Raw genomic sequence first — 23456 nt, 5'->3', positions numbered from 1 at the left:
TTACCAAAATGGCCTTGGATCTGTTGCAGTGATTCTCAAAGAAGAGTCAGATACTGGTGGGACCATGGCCCTTGTGGCCCACTCTATTCTGACACCTATGCCACTGTTATAAAATCAATTTCAAGGCTCTTAGCTTTCACTACAAGTGTCATATTTTGAAAAACATATCTTTCCCTCCAAGTCAGTGAAAGTGTGGAGCCAACAGAAGTCTTGTACTTAACTCTTATCTGATTAGGTATTGTTTGTTGCACAAACAGATGCAAGATTACTAATGTCCATTACCTTATATGAATGAGTGGAACTTTCGGACTTCATTCAATCATTATGCGTATCAAGTAAGTGAGGGTAACCTTGCACCTAGATGAGACTCAGCTTTACCATGGTGATGACAAATATACTGCACACATACTCTAGTATTAAATATTTATTTATTTTATTTATTTAACAGTTTTTTATACCGACCTTCATGGTAATAACCATATCGGATCGGTTTACATTTAACAGGGAATAACTGGAGTAACAATTCAAGTAAACGAGAGCTAAACAATAGGAGGGAATAAGTCAAAGTTACAATCAGCAGGGAAAGAGAACTTGGAAGCTTGCGACAAGCTGGAAGGAAGATAAGGCAGGAGAAATATAAAGTGTTACCGTAGAGTGTACGGTTAAATGCTTAATAGGTGCTTTAACCTGGAAGAGTCAGAGTCCATTCTTGAGTGTAAATGCCAGGTCGGGTAAGAGTGAGGTCAAACTAGTGAATGTCTGGTGGATCGGTGAAGGCTTGGAGAAAGAGCCAGGTTTTAAGTCTTTTTCTAAAAGTTAAAAGGCAGGGCTCCAGTCTGAGATTTGATGGGATGCTATTCCAGATAGATGGGCCAGCTATCGAAAAAGCTCTGTCTTTGGTTGTAGAGAGGCGTGAGGCTTTAGTGGGGGGAAATTTCAGAGTGCCTTTGAGAATATCCCTAGTTGGTCTGTTGGAGGAGTGGAGTTTGAATGGGATTTCCAGGTCGAGTTGAAGATGATGATGGATGGTTTTATGAATTAAGGTGATTGATTTGTATAGAATTCTGAAATGAACTGGTAACCAATGTAGGTTCCTGAGGATGGGTGAGATGTGTTCGCCGCGGCTGGTACAGGTCAGCAATCTCGCTGCCGCGTTTTGAATCATCTGCAGTGGTTTGGTAGTGGATTTGGGGAGGCCTAGGAAAAGGGCACTGCAGTAGTCTATTTTGGCGAATAGTAGCGCTTGGAGGACTGTCCTGAAGTCATGGAAGAATAAGAGTGGTTTAAGTCGTTTTAGAACCTGTAGTCTGTAGAAACAGTCTTTGGAAGTTGTGTTGACCATTTTCTTTAGGTTTAGTCGATTGTCTAGTATTACCCCAAGGTCTCTAACCTGCTTGCAGGTAATGTGAGAAGAGTGTGGTGATGGTGGGGCGATATTGTTTTCATTTGAGGAGATATGGAGCAGCTCTGTCTTGGAGGCGTTGAGAACCAGGTTTAAGCTGTTGAGTAGATTAGTGATGGAAAGAAGGCAGTTATTCCAGTGAGTGAGCACTTTTGATATCGATTCTGTTATAGGGATTAGAATCTGCACGTCGTCTGCGTACAGATAATGAATTAGGTTGAGATCTGTTAACAGTTGGCAGAGGGGGAGGAGGTATATATTAAAGAGGGTAGGGGATAAGGAGGAGCCTTGTGGTACACCCAGAGTTGATTTTGTTAGGGGTGACTCTTTATTGTTGATTTTGACTTTGAAAGTCCTATTGTTGAGGAAGGACTTGAACCAGTTGTGGGCAGATCCGGAGATGCCGATATCTGCTAGGCGATCCAGCAGGATGGTGTGGTTGACGGTGTCGAATGCCGCCGAGATGTCTAACAGGACTAGTAAAAAGGAGTGTCCTTTGTCTAACCCCATAATAATATGGTCTGTAAGAGAAATGAGGAGGGTTTCCGTGTTGCGTGATCTACGGAAACCATATTGCGAAGGGTATAGGATCTTGTGGTCTTCTAGATATTCAGAAAGTTGGGTGTTTACCAGTTTCTCCGTTAGTTTGGCAACGAAGGGGAGGTTAGAGATGGGTCTGAAATTAGCTAGTACGTTCGGGTCTAAGTTGTGTTTCTTGAGGAGGGGCTTGAGTGAGGCGGTTTTGAGGCTGTCTGGGTAGCTTCCTTGTGTTAGAAGGCTGTTTATGATGCTGGTCAGAGGTCCTGAGATCGTGTCAGGGATGAGAAGCAGGAGTCTCGATGGGATGTTATCGGCTGGATGGCTAGATGGTTTCTGTCTTTTTAGAAGGGATTCAATCTCTTTAGTGGAGATTGATTCAAAACTGTCAAATTTGGGTCTAGTAAGAGACTGGTGATTCTCGCCTGACTTGGGAGGTGTAGTATTTGGAGGAAGGAGGGCGAGGGTATTTCAGATCTTCTGTTGAAAGAAAGAAGCAAGCTCATTAGCCTTGGAAAGAGCTTGTTCGTCTGGGATAGGTGGGGGGGTAGATTTAGTGATTTGTGTTACATAGGCGAATAGGGCCTGGGCATCATATTGGAAATGGTGTATTTTGTTTGCATAGTATTCCTTTTTTTGTTGTAGAATGGCAGTCCTGTAGTGATATAAGAATCCCTTGTATGTTGCAAGGGTAGCTGTGTTAGGGGTTTTGCGCCATCTATTTTCTTTTTGTCGTAAGTCCTGTTTCATCTGTTTAAGTTCAGTGCTGAACCAGGGTTGATTTCCCTTTTTTGTTGGGTTGATTGATTTGGAGACTATTGGGCACCATTTATTTGCAACTGTTTCTGTGATCTTTTGCCAAGAGGATAGGGCTGAGTCAGGGTCAGTTAGGTCTAAGTTAGGGAGTTCATTGGAGAGTTGATCGCTGAGTGTATCAGCTGGACATGCTTTCCTGAATTGGATGGTAGAAAGGTGTGGGGAGGTGTGTGTTTGTTTGTGTGTGGAGAAGGAAGATTCTATCAGGAAATGGTCTGACCAGGGGATTGGAGTACAGGTGGGTTCTACTGTGCTGGTGAAATTAGCGTTGATGAATATTAGGTCCAGCGTGTGTCCAGCTTTATGAGTGGGGCTGTTGATGGTCTGAGTGAATCCCATAGCTCCAAGGGAGGTGAGGAGGGCTTCACAGTTCGCAGAGCGAGGTGTTGCGTTTGTATGGAGGTTGAAGTCCCCCATGATCATTGTTGGAAGGTCTGAGTTGATATGTTTCACAATGGATTCTATGAGGTGTGAGGGGTCCGTTTCTAGAACTCCTGGAGGAGCATAGACTAACAGTATTTGTAGATGTTTTGATTTGACTAGGCCTAATTCCAGTTTGGACTCTGTCTTGATTGAATGTGCGGTCAGTCTGAGTTCTTTCTTGGTGGCTAGAAGAAGTCCGCCTCCTCTTTTTTTGTGTCTATGGAAGGTGAAGATGTCATAGGTCTGGATGGGTAGTTGGTTGGTTAAGGCGATGTCCGAGTTTTTTAACCAGGTTTCTGTGATGGCACAGATGTCTGGGTTGGAATCCAAAAGGTAATCATTGAGAATGTGTGTCTTCTTAGTTAAGGATTGCGCATTGAAGAGGGTTACTGAGAGAAGCGTGAGGCCTAGAAGTTGGTTCAAAGGAGATGTCATGATAGGGATAATTCTTTTTCGTGTGACATTGATGGTGTTAACTGAAGGGGTTCTCCTTTGGTAGTGGATGATTGGGATGTTGTAAGTGTGCATGATGAATGGAGTTCTGGAGGAAGTTTAGTCAGATGAATGGATGAGAGAAGGTGTCTGTCCGAATTGAGGTGAGGTTTGGATGAATGCTGACCGTGTTTGTATGTTTGTTAGTTCGGCTGGAAGAGTGCTCTGTCCTCCGTAGGCGTGAATGGGGTTGTCTGACCGGTTGCTGGTGGAGTTTCTGACCTGGAAGGTCACAGCATTACTGTTTAGGGAGGCATTGCTAGGGTTGGACATACGAGGAGCTTTAATGTCATTTACAGCAAGTGCGTGGCAAGAAGCGTTAGAACTTACTGCGAGTGTTCAGCGTCAGCTTGGAGACCATGAAACTTCTTCTGGGCTGTCTGAATGGGCTGCGACGCCTAGGAGCTGTGAATAATTTAAAGTCCAATCGGGGCTGTCCCCCGATTGGCTGGTCGGCGAGGGAGTCCAGGCGCCGGGTTGGCTGCCGAAGATGGGAGCGCTGGATTGGCTGTCGGCAGCAGAAGCGGAAGCAGCAGAATGGCGGGGGAGCGTCTGCGGAGAGAAGGCAGGGGGTGCCTCGTGGTCGGCGCTGGAGGCGGTCGTGGGTATGAGGGAAGTAGTAGGCCTTACCCCGGCGGGTCTCCGGCGCCGATCGCGCAGGCCCTGTCGGCGTTCCGGCCTCTCTTCCTCCTGCTGAGTCTGCGGCCGAAGAGGGCTCTGTCCGGGAGCCGCGAAGAATTTAAAGTCCAATCGGGGCTGTCCCCCGATTGGCTGGTCGGCGAGGGAGTCCAGGCGCCGGGTTGGCTGCCGAAGATGGGAGCGCTGGATTGGCTGTCGGCAGCAGAAGCGGAAGCAGCAGAACGGCGGGGGAGCGTCTGCGGAGAGAAGGCAGGGGGTGCCTCGTGGTCGGCGCTGGAGGCAGTCGCGGGTATGAGGGAAGTAGTAGGCCTTACCCCGGCGGGTCTCCGGCGCCGATCGCGCAGGCCCTGTCGGCGTTCCGGCCTCTCTTCCTCCTGCTGAGTCTGCGGCCGAAGAGGGCTCTGTCCGGGAGCCGCGAAGAATTTAAAGTCCAATCGGGGCTGTCCCCCGATTGGCTGGTCGGCGAGGGAGTCCAGGCGCCGGGTTGGCTGCCGAAGATGGGAGCGCTGGATTGGCTGTCGGCAGCAGAAGCGGAAGCAGCAGAACGGCGGGGGAGCGTCTGCGGAGAGAAGGCAGGGGGTGCCTCGTGGTCGGCGCTGGAGGCGGTCGCGGGTATGAGGGAAGTAGTAGGCCTTACCCCGGCGGGTCTCCGGCGCCGATCGCGCAGGCCCTGTCGGCGTTCCAGCCTCTCTTCCTCCTGCTGAGTCTGCGGCCGAAGAGGGCTAATACACAAGGTCATAGCTAGTAGAGATGTGAATCGGAACCAGAATCGGATCCGATATCAGTTCCGATTCACATCTCTATAGATGTGAATCGGAACCAGAATCGGATCCGATATCAGTTCCGATTCACATCTCTAATAGCTAGTGATTAGGAGTTATCTGTATGGCACTTTATTGGGGAGATCTTTAAGGCCAGCATTGTACAGGAACATGGACATAGCTTCATATAAGCAGTATACCATTTATTTATTTATTTATTTAGAACATTTGTGTTATACACTATCCACAGTTCTAGGCAGATCCCATTTAAAAACATCCATAGGTTACATATATAAATAAAATGTAGGTTTAATAACTGGTTTTTAAGATCATATTTTTTCACACAAATGCATTTGAGCCATTACAATATGAATCTCCAAATGTCAAGGCCTATGCGGTAATATACCCAATCTCCTTAGTGTATGTCACTGCATATGATACTTTTGGCAATCAAAGTGTTTTGGTGTTTTGTTTCACATTATCAGTAACAGATTCAGAGGAGAAGGGTCCTATGCCTACTCAGGGGATGGAGGAAGAGGCACAAGGTTCAGAGATGGAGGAGGGGGAGGAAGAGGAATCAGAGGTAGAGAAGCAGGAGAAGGAAGATGTAGAGTTGGAGGAGTAGAAGAAGAAAAAGAGGAGAAGCTATATATATGTGGAAGCAGTCAAAAAAAGCAAACCCAATGCTAAGAATTATTAGGAAAGGAGTGGAGAATAAAAGAGAGAATTTCATAATACCTCTGTGTAGCTCTGTGGTGAGATTGCACCTTGAGTATTGTGTACAATCCCGGTAGCCCCATTAAAAAAAAAAACATTGCTCAATTACAAAAGGTACAGAAAAGGGCAACCAAAATGATAAAGGGATTGGAATGGCTTTCCTTTGATAAGAGGCTAAAGAGGTTAAGGCTGTTCAGCTTGGAGAAGAGCTATGTGGCACTTGGTGGGGTCAATGACATGGTTACAGCCAAAGGAAAGCACACAAAAACTCTGGCTGTGCTTAAAGTGCTCTTTATTTACAGTGATCACTGATCTTAAAGACACACAAGTGGCAGCAGATAATAGAACAGACTCCTTGAACTCAGGCAGTCTTTAAGCTTTAAGTACAAGCAGTTTATCAACCTTATACATGAATCCTCAGTCAGTACGCTGGAGCTCACTTGAGCTCCCTCGGGACCATGTAACCAGTCTAGGCCCTCAGGTTTTATGCTCAGGGTTTGGAATTCTCCCAAGATACCTTGGGGAGCTCAAGTTAAGGAGGACCGGGCAGGAATTCTGAGCCTGGTCCTTTAAGGTAGATTGAGGGAGATGTCTATACACTTCTTCACATACCCCCACTCAGCTCAGTATTGCTGGGATGAGCATCCCTCTGTATAAGGGAGACGTCTCTTTACAGGGAATCAACTGCAGAGTACTATCTCTCTCATGGCATTAGCTTCCAGCCAATGTAGACCGAGGACATCTTTGTCCAACTTTCCTCTGGGTTACTATGGCCTTTTTGGCTTCTTCCAATCCTCTGATATCCTTTTCAACCATTGCTTTGTGATCGGTTTCATCGCCCTTTGCGGGAGTGGCACCCAGGTAATTAGTTACCTCATCCCTCCAGGTCTATGGAAGGACCTTCCCCAGGGTATATTTATCCTTACAGCATTGCTACCGGGGTTTAAAAGGTTTATCATCCTTATGAATGAGGTCCAGGTTCGCCCATACAAAGGCTGTTGTATGATGATCCAAAAGGGCCTTGAAACTTGAGCAATTCCACCCATCACAGGGTAGGGTAACCATGGAAGTACTCTGACCTCCATCATCACTTGACTGGCCGGGGTCTTCAGGTGTTCCAGGATGGTGGGATAACATTGATGGTCCACCTGAACACATGCCAATGTCACTACTTTTCCAACTTCAAAATGGATACGCTTCAGCAAATTGCTCTGCACCAGTGTTTTGACACTTATGGAGTCCCTTAGCGCTTGGGTAGGAAGCCCATTCAGATCCACCAGTATCACACATTTAGAGGCTCCCTTTCTGGAGATATCTATTAAGTTGTAACAATAAGAAGCTGCCTCCAGTTCCCTATGGGAATAGTCTCTTGCGAAGTGGCCTCACTTCCCACAATGGAAGCATGTCAAGCCAACTGAATGTTGCCACTGGGATGACCAGTTCAGTTGGGTCTTTACAAAAGGTTCTGGGCTCTGCTGTTCCTTCTCTAGGTTGAGGGGTTTCTCTTGGCAGGATAGCTGTGCAGGCATGGTCTGAGCTTGATCGTATGCCTTCGCTAATTTCAGGGCTATTCCCATTATCAGGTCCAGATGCCGGCATTCACTGCGGCATGAGCGGACTGAGATTGTTCTGGAACTGCTCCAGAAAAATGGCATTAGCCATCTCCTCCCAGGTTTTCCTGTCCAAATGCAGTCACTTCTAGGGATGTGCAGAGGGACGCCATTCGTTGCATTCGGGATACATATTCGTCGGGGGGCAAATATGTTGCACACGTCCGTATGGTGCCCTGATACGGTTATACGTCTAATCCTATTCGGTACCTGGCTAAAATTAAATTTACTACAACCCCCCACCCTCCTGAACCCCCCCAAGACTTACCAAAACTCTCTAGTGGTCCAGCGGGGGGTCCGGGACCCATCCCCTGCACTCTTACACCCTCGAAACCAGTTTCTAAATGGCTCCGATAGCCTTTGACCTTACATGTCACAGGGGCTACCGGTGCCATTGGTCAGCCCCTGTCTCATGGCCATCGGCGCCATCTTGTGCTCCTACCATGTGACAGGGGCTGACCAATGGCACCGGTAGCCCCTGTGACATAGTAAGGGCAAGGCTATAGGCGCCATTTTGATTCCTGGCACCCGACGGCATGAGTGCAGGAGATCGCTCCCGGACCCCGCTGGACCCCCAGGGACTTTTGGCCAGCTTGGGGGGGCCTCCTGACCCCCACAAGACTTGCCAAAAGTCCAGCGGGGGACCGGAATGACCTCCTGCTCTCGGGCCGTATTGCCAGTATTCAAAATGGCGCCGGTGCTACCTTTGCCCTCACTATGGCACAGGGGCCGAGGGCAAAGGCCGAGGGCAGGGACATAGTGAGGGCAAAGGCTAGTGGCTGCCAGTACTCAAAATGGCGCCATTTTGAATAATGGCAAGGCTAGTGGCTGCCAGTACTCAAAATGGTGCCGGCGCTAGCCTTCACCCTCACATAGTGAGGGCGAAGGTAGCGCCGGCGCCATTTTGAATAATGGCAATACGGCCCGAGTGCAGGAGGTCACTCCCGGACCCCCGCTGGACTTTTGGCAAGGCTTGTGGGGGTCAGGAAGCCCCCCCAAGCTGGCCAAAAGTCCCTGGGGGTCCAGGAGTGATCTCCTGCACTCTTGCCGTCGGGTGCCAGGAATCAAAATGGCGCCAATAGCCTTGCCCTTTCTAAGTCACAGGGGCTACCGACGCCATTTTGAAGTACTGAGGGTGTGAGAGTGCAGGGGATGGATCCCGGACCCCCCGCTGGACCACCAGGGAGTTTTGGTAAGTCTTGGGAGGATCGGGGGTGTTTAAATTGGCGGCCAAATAATTTGGCGAAAATTTGTTGTATTTGTGGGGAATCGCGATACGTTTCGCTTTCCCATGAATACAACGAATATTGGCACATCCATTGCGGATTGCCAATACGTAGGGACCGAATGCACACCCCTAGTCACTTCCAGGTGGCATCTTTGAGGTGGTAGAACAAGTTCCAAGGGGACTCTCCCACCTGTAATATTCCACATGAAAACCTCTTCTGTGGTGATCATTACCTTAACCTCCTGATACATAGCCATCCCCTCTGAATTGTCTGTTTGACACGGTCCAGTAAATACATTTCCCAGTTAGCTAGCACACCTATCTTCAGTTCAGTCTGCCAGCCTTGTGGTATGCTCAAAGCTCTTCAAGAACCCCTCTGGATCCTCCTCCAGGGCCATCTTGAGGAAGGTTGGCAACACTGGTAGTGGACTGGCCACAGCAGTTTGCATTGCCGAGGCTAACTATATAAGAGTGGTATGTTCCTGTATCACCTGCATTTGTAATGCTTCTTGCTGGGTAATTTCCACTTGCAGGGCACTCTGCAGCTGCTGTCAGTCAGTGGCAAGAATTTGGATTACTTACCCCATTTTAAATGATTCTCTGGGTTTAGAAGAGCAAACAAAACAAACTTGCTGGCCTCTCCAGCCCTTACTTATTGCTTGACCCCTGTCTAGCCAGGCAGGAACATCCCCTATGGCCTGCACACAAGCTGGGTTGGAGCTGGGATGGCCCCAGGAAAAAAGAGAGAAAAAAAACTCTGCAAGTTTTTTTTCTTAGCGCTCAGCAGAGCCACACCCTTTCTTCAGCTGCTAAGAAGCAGCACAACAAACAAACCATTCCTCTTCACAGTCTCCCCTAGAGACTGTTTTTTTCCCCTCTGTGCTTTGCTTAGAGGGATCCCAAGTAAAACACCATAGGTGGCACTGAAGTGGTCAGTGGCATGATTACAGCCAGAGGAAAGCACACAAAAACTCTGGCTGTGCTTAAAGTTCTCTTTATTTGCAGTGATCTTAAAGACACACAAGTGGCAACAGACAATAGAACAGACTCCTTGAACTCAGGCAGTCTTTAAGCTTTAAGTACAAGCAGTTTACCAATCTTACAGATAAGTCCTCGGTCCATACACTAGACCTCCATCAGCGCTCCAAGACCCATCTAACCTGTCTAGGCCCTCAGGTTTTATGCTCAGGTTTTGGACTCCTCCCTTCTCCCAGGATACCTTGGGGAGCCCAAGCTTAAGGAGGACTGGGTGGAATATCTGAACTCAGTCCTTTAAGATAGCTTGAGGGAGAAACCTATACACTCCCTCACAAGCCGGCTGAGGAGGGATATAATAGAGGTCTAGAGCGGGTAAAAGTGAACCGGTTATTTACTCTTTGAAAAATTACAAAAACTAGGAATCATTCCATGAAGTTAGTAAGTAGCACACTTAAAATTAATTGAAGAAGGTTCTTTTCACTTAACACACAATTGAGCATTGGAATTTATTGCCGGAGGATGTGGTAAGGCTGTTAGCATAGCTGGGTTTAAAAAAAGGTTTGGACAAGTTCCTGGAGAAGTCCATAAACTGTTATTGTTCAGCTAGACTTTGGGAAAGCACTACTTATCCCTTGGTGTTAGCAGCATGGTTCTACCTACTGTTTGGGATCCTGCTAGGTGCTGTGACCTGAATTGGCCACTGTTGGAAACAGGATGTTGGGCTTGATGGACCATTGGTTTAACCAGTATGGAAATTCCTATATTCTTATCCAGCTATATTCAATCAAGCAGTAAAAGATCAACAATAGAAAGGTATTTATCCTTCCAAATAAAGACCATACATGAGCAGTATACCTACAAATAGAGGATAACACATCATCAGCTACCTAGCAGCAATTTGTATTAATTAACTGTAGCTCCTCACACAACTAGGCTTTTCAAACAAGGCTTTTCAAACAAGCCTTCCCGGACAACTCATAACCACCTCCAACTCCTGTAACAATGTTACCATTTGGTACTGTAAATAATCATTAAGTTATTTATCTTATCCCCATACAGTTCTTTTCACTCCTCATGTTCCTCTTTTTTCTCTCTCCCAGTTATTTTACCCCTGGTTTTTTTAACTGCTTCCCCCTTGCACTAGTTTAGTTCTACTGTTCAATGCACCCCTTGTTTCTATGTAAACCGGCATGATGTGACCTGTTCATGAATGCCGGTATATAAAAAAAATCTAAACAAATAAATAAATAAATAAACTATAAAGCATTAACCCATCATGTTTTCTGACCCTTAACTATTCATTATTAGAGATGTGAATCGGAACCGGAATCGGTTCGGATTCCGGTTCGGATTCACATGTGGGTTTTTTTCCATCAGGCCCGATCGCGGTTTTGTTTATCGGCTGCGCCCCAGCCGATAAACAAAAAACCCACCCCGACCCTTAAAAGCTAACCCCTTAGCTTCCCCCACCCTCCCGACCCCCCAAAAAACTTTTTACAGGTACCTGGTGGTCCACTGGGGGTCCTGGGAGCGATCTCCTGCTCTGGGCCGTCCTCCCGCTCCTGGGCCGTTGGCTGCCACTAATCAAAATGGCGCCGATGGCCCTTTGCCCTTACCATGTGACAGGGTATCCATGCCATTGGCCGGATCCTGTCACATGGTAGGAGCACTGGATGGCTGGCACCATCTTGTGCTCCTACCATATGACAGGGGCTGACCAATGGCACTGGTAGCCCCTGTGACATAGTAAGGGCAAAGGCTATCGGTGCCATTTTGAATACTGGCAGCCGACGGTCCGCGTGCAGGAGGTCACTCCAAGACCCCTGCTGGACTTTTGGCAAGTCTTGTGGGGGTCAGGAGGGTCCCCCAAGACTTTCCAAAAGCCCCTGGTGGTCCAGCAGGAGTCCGGGAGCGACCTCCTGCACTTGGACTGTCGGCTGCCAGTATTCAAAATGGCGCCGATAGCCTTTGCCCTTACTATGTTACAGGGGCTACTGGTGCCATTGGTCAGCCCCTGTCACATGGTAGGAGCACAAGATGGCGCCAGCCATCCAGTGCTCCTACCATGTGACAGGATCCGGCTAATGGCAAGGATACCCTGTCACATGGTAAGGGCAAAGGGCCATCGGCACCATTTTGATTAGTGGCAGCCGACGGCCCGAGAGCGGGAGATTGCTCCCCACGCCCTCACTGGACCACCAGGTAATTTTAAAATGGTTTTGGGGGTTTCGGGAGTGTGGGAGTGTGGGAGGAAGCAAAGGGGTTATTTTTAAAGGGTCAGTGGTTTTTTTTTTTATCGGGCCATCGGCGCCATTTTTATTAGTGGAAGCCAAAATGGCGCCGATGGCCCGAGAGCAGGAGATCAGTCCCGGGGCTTCCACTGGACCACCAGGTACTCGTAAAACAGGAGTACCTGTTTTACGAGTTTTTACCTACCTGTTTTACCTGTTTTACCTACCTGTTTTAGGAGGGTGGGGGAAGGTAAGGGTTTAGTTTTAAAGGGTTGGGGGTGGGTTTAGGGGGTGTTTTGGTGTGCCGGTTTTCCCACCCTCCCCCAAATAACTCCCGTTAGTGGACACTAACCCATTAATGATTTTTCACGATAAATCGGGGGAATTTCTATTGTATCACGCACGCTAACAATTTTTGACGATTTAAAAAATAGCAGACAATTTTTTTAAATCGTCAAAAAACGATCCCTATTCATTATGCAGTCATCATATATGCAAGATGCTCTGATATATTACAGCACTCCAAGTCGTTGAGCAGTTCAAGGGTAGCACATAAATGCAGAGGAGGTAAGGCCCAGGGCTTAGCAACCTGTCACCTGACCAAGAAATGTGAGGAAATTGCAGAAGTGAACAGAATTGGGTCAGCATAGGGCTTCATATGTTTGGCAATTGAGCCCACTTCTAGCCAGTTGATTTATTTATTGATGTATTTATTTTATTTAAAATATTTGTTACCCACACCCTCCAAAAAGATTCAGGGCATGGGCAAAATTATATAACATTACAACCAACAGGGCAGTCCCTATCTTATTCTACATACATTTATAATATACATTGAATAGAAATTTTTTACAATTTTTATTACAAAAATATTTACTGAAACAACATTAGAAAATTTGTACATTATTAAATTATATATTCTTAAGAACAAAATTATATTTTAAAATGAACCATTACCCTACAAACCTCTGAAGAGCATGATTCAAACAGAGTCACAAGAAAGTTTCATCCACAGTACCGTTGCTCCATGCAGAATAACGAATATTGTTTAGTGTTAACTTCTTCTTAATATAATTCTTGATAGTTCAAATGAAGAATGTAATTAGTATTATGTCCCTTGCTTGTAACCCTTTTGTATTCCTGATCCTTAGTCACTGCTGCAGTAATGTATTAAGCAGAGTAAGGTGGTCTGAAGATGGCCTCTCTCTCTGACCAGGTATGGATTTATTATATGCCTAACTGTCATATACCCTGACACTGCAGTATTTCAGCATGCAGTGCCTGATTCAGGAGCCCAGATGAGTACATGTACTAAAAATATATATATAAGAACATTATTATAGTTTACATTTCTAAATATAATTAAATATTTTTTTCTGAATAAAAGTGCTTGCACTTAATCACGCTATCATAAAAAGCTGGTGCAGTTCTTTGAAAGGTTTAAAGCCTTGCGTCTAATTAAACCATGTCTCTGCTGAGTAGCTAATAATAAAAACCATCATTGTAACTATAGTATTGTATAGATAACATCTCAAAGAAAAGGTTGTTAGAATCAACTCACCCAACAAGCGTTAATAGTGCATCCGCAGCGTTCAGCCGACAAAAGTTTTGAGTGCACCTCTCTCTGTCAATCGGTTTAAATGCCCTCAACAAACAATTACAGATTCAAAGAAGTGTAAATAGTGAGAAATCTAAGCTAGTCAAAAAAGGTAGGTTGACAGCCCGTCAAAACAACTGTCAACCAATCAAAAAACACAGAACTGACAACCAATCAAAAAAACTAATCTGCCAACCAATGAAAAAGGTAATATATGGTTCTGGTAAAAAGTTGTCCATTTGACTTCTTTATTAAGCCCATAAAGAATGATGGTGTTCCAATAAAATTAAAGGACTGTTCCTTTTGTAATAAGAATTTAGCAAAGTCCCCACCTCTAACCTGCACTGGGCCAAAACTACAAATTTCAAATCATTTAAAACATAAATTTTCTCAATCCAATGTGGGAGCAAAGGACTCTCTATTCTTTTTCTCCAAATGCTCCTCAGATGTTCCTGAATCCTGATTTTCAGTGCCCAAATAGTCTTACCAAGATATATTAACTCACAAACAGCATAGCTCACTCCTTTGGACAAAAAGGAAGTAAAGGAATGCAAATGAAAAGGCTGTCATCCTGACAAAATTAATGTAATACCTTTGAAAGAAAATGGAAATACATTGCATTTTCCTCCGGGAAAGTGTTCTACGTGTATGGTACCATATCGAGGACATTGTTTGTGATAAATGAATGTAAAAGATGGTCTCCCAAATTTCTAGCTCTAGTCAAAGCACAGGTAGGGAAATCTTGGAACACTGGATGTAATTGTAAAATGTTCCAATGTACGCAAATATTCTGTTGGATTTTCTATGTAACTGGAGTGAATGTCAGAACACTTAGGGCCATATTTTAAAAGGGTTACGCGTATAAGGTACATGTGTAACCCTTTTAAACCCCCCCTGTGCGCGCCGAGCCTATTTTGCATAGGCTCGGCGGCGCGCAAGCCCCGGGACGCGCGTAAGTACCAGGGCTTGCAAAAAGGGGCAGTCGGGGGCATGGCCAGGGGGCACGGTTTTGGATCGGGGGCTTGTTCAGGGGCATGTGGGCTGTCCGGGGGCGTGGCCGAGTACCCCGACACAGCGGCCTGTGTCGGGGCCTGCTGCACTGGCGCGCGTAATTTACTACTGCCCGGAAGCAGTAGTAACTTTTCAGATAAAGGTGTGTGTGTGGGGGGGGGGGGGGGTCTAGATAGGGCCGGGAGGGTGGGTTAGGTAGGGGAAGGGAGGGGGTGCGGGGGGTGGAAGGAAAGTTCCCTCCGAGGCCGCTCCGATTTTGGAGCGACCTCTGAGGGAACGGGCAGCACGTGCAGGGCTCGGCGAGTGCAATTTGCACAAATGTGCACCCCCTTGTGCGGCGACCCCGGATTTTATAAGATACGCATGACTACACGCGTATCTCATAAAATCCAGCGTATTTTTGTTTGCGCCTGGTGCGCGAACAAAAGTACGTGCGTGCGCTCTCTTTTAAAATGTACCCCATACAGTTTTATATACTTTTTGTGGTTGACGTGGTAGAAATAATAAATCACATTTTCCCCAACTCACACTTATATGCCTTCTGAATCATTTGTCTTGGCTATCCCCTTTCTAGAAACCTGTTCTTCATTTCAAGAGCTTGCGTCTCATATTCTGCAGTAGAGGAATGCAGTTTCCTTAACCTCAAAAACTGTCCTATTGATAAATGTTGGTATAATTTCTTAGGGTGACAACTATTAAAATGATATAATATATAGCGATTGGTAAGTTTACAGAAAATTGAAAAAGAGTAATTGAAATTAGAATAACTAATGCAAAATGCTCAGTAGAATCTATATGGGTAGAAATCCCATATGTGTTGGGTAAGAGTATAGTTATAGGAGTATACTACTGTCCACCTGGACAAAATGGTCAGACAGATGAAATGCTAAGAGAAATCAGGGAAGCTAACCAATTTGGCAGTGCAATAATAACGGGAGATTTCAATTACCCCAATATTGTCTGGGTAAATGTAATATCAGGACTTGCTAGAGACATAAAGTTCCTGGATGTAATAAATGACTGTTTCATGGAGTAATTGGTTCAGGAACCAACAAGAGAGGGAGCTATTTTAGATTTAATTCTTAGTGGAACGCATGATTTGGTGAGAGAGGTAACGGTGGTGGGGATACTGTGCAATAGTGATCATAACATGATCGAGTTTAAACTAATAACTGGAAGGGGGCAATAAGTAAATCTACAACTCTAACACTAAACTTTCAAAAGGGAAACTTTGATAAAATATTAAAATGAGGAAAATAGAAAAAAACTGAAAGGTGCAGCTGCAAAGATTAAAAGTGTTCAACAGGCATAGACATTGTTTAAAAATAAAATCCTAGAGGCACAGTCCATATGTAATCCACGCAATAAGAAAGGTGGAAGGGAAGCAAAACAATTACCATCGTGGCTAAATGGGAAGGGGAAAGAGGCTATTTTTGCCAAAAAAACATCCTTCCGAAATTGGAAGAAGGATCCATCTGAAGAAAATAGGAAAAAACATAAGCATTGTCAAGTTACGTGTAAAACATTGATAAGACAGGTGAAGAGGGAATTTGAAATGAAATTGGCCATAGATGAAAAAAAACATAATAAAAACTTTTTAAATATATCCAAAGCAAGAAACCTGTGAGGGAGTTGGTTGGACCATTAGATGACCGAGGGGTTAAAGGGGCTCTTAGGGAAGATAAGGCCATTGCAGAAAGACTAAATGAATTCTTTGCTTCTGTGTTTACTAATGAGGATTTTGGGGAGATACCAGTTCCGGAGATGGTTTTCAGGGGTGATGAGTCAGACGAACTGAACCAAATCACTGTGAACCGGGAAGATGTAGTAGCAAGTCAACTGGACTGGATGATATGCATCCTAGGGTACTGAAGGAACTAAAAAATGAAATTTCTGATCTATTACTTAAAATTTGTAACCTATCATTAAAATTATCCATTGTACCTGAAGACTGGAGGGTGGCCAGTAACCCCAATATTTAAAAAGGGCTCCAGGGGCGATCTGGGTAACTCTAGACCAGTGAGCGTGACTTCAATGCTGGGAAAAATAGTGGAAACTATTCTAAAGATCAAAATTGTAGAGCATATAGAAAGACATGGTTTAATGGAATACAGTCAACATGGATTTACTCAAGGGAAGTCTTGCCTAACAAACCTGCTTCATTTTTTTTGAAGGGATTAGTAAACATGTGGATAAAGGTGAACTAATAGATGTAGTGTATTTGGATTTTCAGAAGGCGTTTGACAAAGTCTCTCATGACAGGATTCTAAGAAAACTAAAAAGTCATGGGATAGGAGATGATGTCCTTTCGTGGATTATAAACTGGTTAAAAGACAAGAAACAGAGAGTAGGATTAAATGGTCAATTTTCTTAGTGGAAAAGCATAAACAGTGGAATGCCTCAGGGATCTGTACTTGGACTGGTGCTTTTCAATGATCTAGAAAGGAATATGACGGGTGAGGTTATCAAATTTGTGGATGATACAAAATTATTCAGAGTAGTTAAATCACAAGCAGATTGTGATACATTACAGGAGGACCTTGCAAGACTGGAAGATTGCAGGAGGTCGTTCAGCGGCGGTCCGGAACCCCCGCTGAACGACCTCCTGCAGTCGATCTCCTGCCGGCGCCATTTTCCGTACGAAAACGATTCGCGGCAAGAAATCGCTCCCGGAACCCCACTGGACTCCCAGGAAACTTTTGGCCAGCTTGGGGGGGCCTCCTGACCCCCACAAGACTTGCCAAAAGTCCAGCGGGGGTCCGGAACGACCTCCTCCGTCGAATCGTTTTTGTCTATGGCTGCCGCCATTTTGCGGCGGCCATTTTGAAAAATGGCGCCGGCTGAAGACAACACAATTCTATTGAGGGGACCGTTCCGGACCGCCGCCGTTCTGGACCACCGCCGGATCCCCAGGTAATTTAAAGCATTTGGGGGGGGGTTCGGGAGGGGGGGGGATTTAATTTAAAGGGTCGGGGTGGGTTTTAGGGGGGTTTAGTGTGCCGGCTCACGATTTTAACGATTTTTCACGATAGTTTACACACCCAAACGGCAACAATATGATTCCCTCCCCCTCCCAGCCGAAATCGATCGTTAAGACGATCGAGGGCACGATTCACATCTCTACAAGGTATTGCATATAGGGAAAAATAACCCTTGCTGTAGTTACACAATGTTAGGTTCCATATTAGGAGCTACCATTCAAGAAAAAGATCTAGGCATCATAGTGGATAATACTTTAAAATCATTAGCTCAGTGTGCTGCAGCAGTCAATAAAGCAAACAGAATACTAGGAATTATTAGGAAGGGTATGGTTAATAAAACGGAAAATGTCATAATGCCTCTGTATCGCTCCATGGTGAGACCACACCTTGAATACTGTGTACAATTCTGGTTGCCGCATCTCCCAAAATATATTGTTGTGATGGAGAAGGTACAGAGAAGGGCAACCAAAATGATAAAGGGGATGGAACAGCTCCCCTGTGAGGAAAGGCTGAAGAGGTTAGGGCTGTTCACCTTGGGGAAGAGACGGTTGAGGGGGGGTTATGATAGAGGTCTTTAAGATCATGAGAGGTCTTGAATGAGTAGATGTGAATTGGTTATTTACACTTTCGGACAATAGAAGGACTAGGGGGCATTCCATAGAGTTAGCAAGTAGCACATAATCGGAGAAAATTCTTTTTCACTCAATGCACAATTAAACTCTGGAATTTGTTGTCAGAGGATGTGGTTACTTAGTGCAGTTAGGGGTAGATTTTCAAAGGATTATGCATGTAAGATACGCGCATAACCCCTGAAAACCTACCCCTGTGCGCCGAGCCTATTTTGCATAGGCTCGGTGTGCATGCGGGGCCGGTATGTGGCGGTGGTTTGGGGGCGGTCCGTTGCTGGTCCCGAGTGCTCCAGCACAGCGGCCTGTGCCGGGGCATGGTGCGCTGGCAGCTAGCCGACGCGCATATCTCCTGAAATAAAGGTGGGGGATTTAGTTAGGGCTGGGGAGTGGGTTAGATAGGGGAAGGGAGGGAAAGGTGGGGAGGATTGAAAAAAAAGTTCCCTCCAAGGCCGTTTGTGCGTGCCGGGTAGCGTGCACAAATGTACCCCGCGCTCATAACATTTAAAATCTGCCCCTTAGTGTAGCTGGGTTCAAAAAAGGTTTGGATATGTTCTTGGAGGAGAAGTTCATTAACTGCTATTAATCACGTTTACTTAGGGAATAGCCACTGCTATTAATTGCATCAGCATGGGATCTTCTTAGTGTTTGGGTAATTGCCAGGTTCTGATGGCCTGGTTTGGCCTCTGTTGGAAACAGGATGCTGGACTTGATGGACCCTTAGTCTGACCCAGCATGGCAATTTCTTATGATCTTATGTTCTTTCTTCCTACCTTTCAATCCCCAATTTCCCTACTCTCCTCCCTTCTTTCCCTTTTTTCATCCTCCATGCTTCTCCATTCTCTTCTCCCTCTGTTCTTCCACCCCATATCCCTCTACTTCTCCTGCCTGAGCATTGCGTCCGTCGGTCTCAGACGGCTTTGACCTCTGTGCCTCACCTTTCTCTCTTCTCCCCCCACTAGCCTTGGGAAGATGGCTACTGCCGCATCTGCTTGCTGCTCTCTCCGGCATCCTTGGAACGGCTATGGCAAGGCTATCTGCCATGTTTCTCCTGAGGGCCTCCTAGGGTGCGCGTGCGCACACCACCCACATCTTTATCCACATCATGGTGGGAACATCTGGGGCGTCCCCCTCAAGTTACGTCACGCCATACGGGTATTTAGCCTGCCCTTCGTTTGCTAACAATTCAAGTTAGCAAGGATTGGAATGCCTCCGGTCTGAGCTACTCTGCAGCTTCCATGCTGCCGCTGGAAGCTCTCTCTGCCCTTTGGGGTATTTCATCTAACCTGGGTACCCGCTCCTCAGGTGCCCTTTGCTTTCTTTCAGGTGCCTATCTGGGATACCAGGTACTCGCTCCTTGAGGGCCTGTGCTCCCTTCCTCGGTGCCTGTAATCCAACTACTTCTGCCTGCTGGGATGTACATCTATACAGCTACCAACTTAGTGAGTAACCTAACCTTTATCAGTCTGTCTCATCTACAACTCCGCATCGGGAACCTGCAACCGGAATTACCTATACTACTGTGTGCTGCTAAAATTTTCCATTGTGAGATGGGTCTCCTCTGCCAAGGGTCCCTGGACTGCTACTACTGGATCACCTCACTGGTGGTATCATCCAGCTGTATAATAAAAGACAAATCTCTGTGTTTGCATGTCTCAAGTGTAGCCTAGTACTGCGGTTCCTCATGGGGCTCCTCCCTGTGGGTGTGGTCATCACCGCAGTACCCAAGAATCCACTCCAATACCTCAAAACCATAAGAGATTGCTAACTCTATGGATGCAGCTCAGCTCATCGCATTGCAGGCCATTCCTGGCCTGGCCCAGTGAATCTCCGAACAACAGAACTCGCTGGATAATGTGACTACTGCCTTTAACCAGCTACAAGCACAGACAAATACATCGACCACCACAGGTAAAGAAATTATACTGCCAGAAGTGACGGTCAAGACTGCTGTACCTCTATCACCTGTACGCACGTTAGAGACCTTGGGGTAATAATAGACAATCGTCTAAACCTTAAAAAAATGGTCAACACAACCACCAAAGACAGTTTCTTCAGACTACAGGTTTTGAAACGACTGAGAGCACTCTTATTTTTCCAAGACTTCAGGACAGTCCTCCAGGCTCTTCTGTTCGCCAAAATAGATTACTGCAGTGCCCTCTTTCTAGGCCTCCCTAAATCTACCACCAAACCACTGCAGATGTTACAAAATGTGGCAGCGAGACTGCTGACCAACACCAGCCGCGGTGAACACATCTCCCCCGTCCTCAGAAACCTACATTGGTTACCAGTAAATTTCAGAATCCTGTACAAATCTATTACCCTAATACACAAAACCATCCATCAGCAACTCCAACTCGACCTGGATATCCCTTTCAAACTCCACTCCTCTAACAGACCAACGAGAGATATCCACAAAGGCACTCTGAAATTTCCCCCTACTAAAGCCACTCGCCGCTCTACGACCAAAGACAGAGCTTTTTCAATTGCAGGCCCAGCTATCTGGAACAATATCCCAGCAAATCTCAGATTGGAACCCTGCCTCTTAACCTTCAGAAAAAGACTAAAGACGTGGCTCTTTCACCAAGCCTTCCCAGATCCACCGGATAATCACTAGTTTGAGCCTCACTTCTTACAAGGACTTTGACACACTTCCTCCTGAACAATGGACACTGGCATTTCCTGGTTAAAGCATATGCTCTAACCCGTTAAATTATTCGTATCATGTTATATTTATTCTACCTGCCTCTATCTTCCTTCCAGCTTGTCTTTAAGCCTCCAAGTTTTCCATACCTTGTTGATTGTAACTTTGACTTATTCCTTTTCCTTTGTTATCTATTATTTACCAGAATTGTTACCTCAGTTTTACCCTTTGTTAAAATGTAAACCGATCCGATATGGTTATCTACTATGAAGGTCGGTATAAAAAAACTGCTAAATAAATAAATAAATAAATCACGCTTCTCAGGTGAAGTTTGGAAATGTAGAGGTTTCATCAATCAATGTTGCATGCACTTTTCTCTGCAACCTAATCATTTTCCTACAGCTTATGACAAGACCACTTATATCCTGTCTTATCTGGACAGAAGAGCATTGGCTTGGGCCTCTCTGCTGTGGGAGCACAATGACCCTATCCTGAATGATCTTGCTGGGTTCCTTGAACTGTTCAGATCAATATTCGATGAACCTGCCCGGTACACGACAGCTGGATCTACGTTGGTTCATCTGAAACAAGGTAATAAACCTTTACCAGACTTCACCATAGAATTCAAGACATTGGCGTCAGAATTACATTGGGACCCTAGATGCCTAAAGACCCTTTTCTTTGAAGGCCTGAACTCCCGGCTAAAAAATAAACTGGCAGCTCGAGAGATGCCTGAGACCTTAGCTGAACTAATGAAGTTGGCAAAAAGGATTGATCACCAAATTCATGACAAGGTCCAAGAAGCCAAGAGTCCCAGAAGTCCACTTCAGGGAGAGACTCGAGTCAAGACTACACCTAGGCCTATTTCCTCGGGTACTGTGGCTGGCGAAGAAGAACCAATGCAATTAGGCCACAGCCATTTAACTTCCAAAGAGAGAAGAACGCGAAAGAGGTTGGGACTATGCATGTATTGTGGACAAGCTGGTCATGCTGTACAAACATGCCCTATATGTCTGGGAAACTGGCAGACCTAAGTCCTGTGGGAGAACTCTTCTTAGGTCTAACTGCACCTTCTCCTCTACTCTCTCTATCTTTATCCTTAATCTGTGGACCTCTAGAATATCAGACCCTTGCCTTAGTGGATTCTGGGGCAGGGGGAAATTTCATTTTGAAATGTCTAGTGGAACATTTGTGGATCCCCACCACTACCATAATGTCTCTGCTACTTTTGTCTTCTATCCATGGGGAGTCCTTACCGGGTGAAGTAACCTTGCTCATAGAACCAGTGAGTTTGCATACCGGTGTTCTTCATACAGAGACTATTTCCTTCTTTGTGCTAGAGAAGGCCATGCACTCCTTAGTACTTGGACTACCATGGCTGCAGAAACATATGCCACAATTCAACTGGGCCACTTTGGAACTTTCACTTTGGGGTCCATATTGCCATGGCAAGTGCCTGATGGAAGTTTCTCCAATACCCTGCATGCCAACTATCCCATTACTGCCTGGGTTGCCGCCTCAATATGCATCTTTTCAAGATGTATTTTACAAAAAAGCTGCTGATGTACTGCCTCCACACAGATCTTACGACTGCACTATCAATTTGTAGCCTAACACAGAACCACCCAAAGGAAGGGTTTACCCTCTCTCCATAGCAGAAAATAAAGAGATGTCAGAGTACATCCAGGAAAATCTTCAAAACGGCTTCATATGACCCTTCAAGTCTCCTGCCAGCGCAGGCTTCTTCTTCGTGGGGAAGAAGGATGGAACATCTAAACGAGATCGCTATCCCTTACCACTCATCTTGGAGCTATTCGATAGAATACAAGGAGCCAAGATATTCTCCAAGCTTGATCTTAAAGGAGCCTATAATCTAGTTCACATCTGCTCTGGCGATGAATGGAAGACGGCTTTTAATACCAGGGATCGGCACTTTGAATACCTGGTGATGCCCTTCGGCCTGTGCAATGCCCCAGCTGTCTTTCAAACATGATGAACAAAATTCTGCATGATCTACTCTACCAATGTGTCATTGTGTACTTAGATGATATCTTGATATTTTCCCAGGACCTGAATAACCATCTGGAAGATGTCAAAAGAGTACTGCAGAGACTTCGCGAGAATCGCCTATACGCCAAGCTGTCTAAATGCGAATTCCACAAGGAATTTGTGCCCTTCTTAGGATACATTGTTTCGAATAAAGGTTTCCAGATGGACCCTCAGAAGCTTGAGAGTATTCAAAAATGGACACAACCCACTGGTCTGAAAGCTCTTAGATGATTTCTCGGATTCACAAACTACTACAGAACCTTCATCAAGAATTACTCTTCACTGACAGGTCCATTAACTGCAATGACAAAGAAAGGTACCAACGTCGCCAATTGGCCTACGGAGGCTGTGACAGCATTTCAGAAATTAAAAGTCACCTTCTCAAGTAAGCCATGCCTCTGCCATCCGGACCCCGCATGGCCCTTCAATATGGAAGGGGATGCCTCGGATGTAGGCGTAGGAGCCGTGCAAAGCCAGACCATGTTCTTTCTTCTCCCGACATTTCGCGCCTGTGGAGAAGAACTACGGCATTGGGGATAAAGAACTACTGGCAATTAAGATGTCATTCGAAGAGTGGCGCCCTTGGCTTCAAGGTTCACAACATCAGATCACTGTTTACACTGATCACAAGAATCTGGAGTACCTCCGTCACGCCCAGCGCCTTAACCACAGACAAGCGAGATGGTCCCTGTTCGTCAACAGATTTGACTTTGT

The sequence above is a fragment of the Rhinatrema bivittatum genome, chromosome 6 (genome assembly GCF_901001135.1).
Source record: "Rhinatrema bivittatum chromosome 6, aRhiBiv1.1, whole genome shotgun sequence".
NCBI lineage: Eukaryota > Metazoa > Chordata > Amphibia > Gymnophiona > Rhinatrematidae > Rhinatrema > Rhinatrema bivittatum.
The sequence above is the reverse complement of the archived record's forward strand: the minus strand, read 5'-3'. Positions refer to the sequence as shown.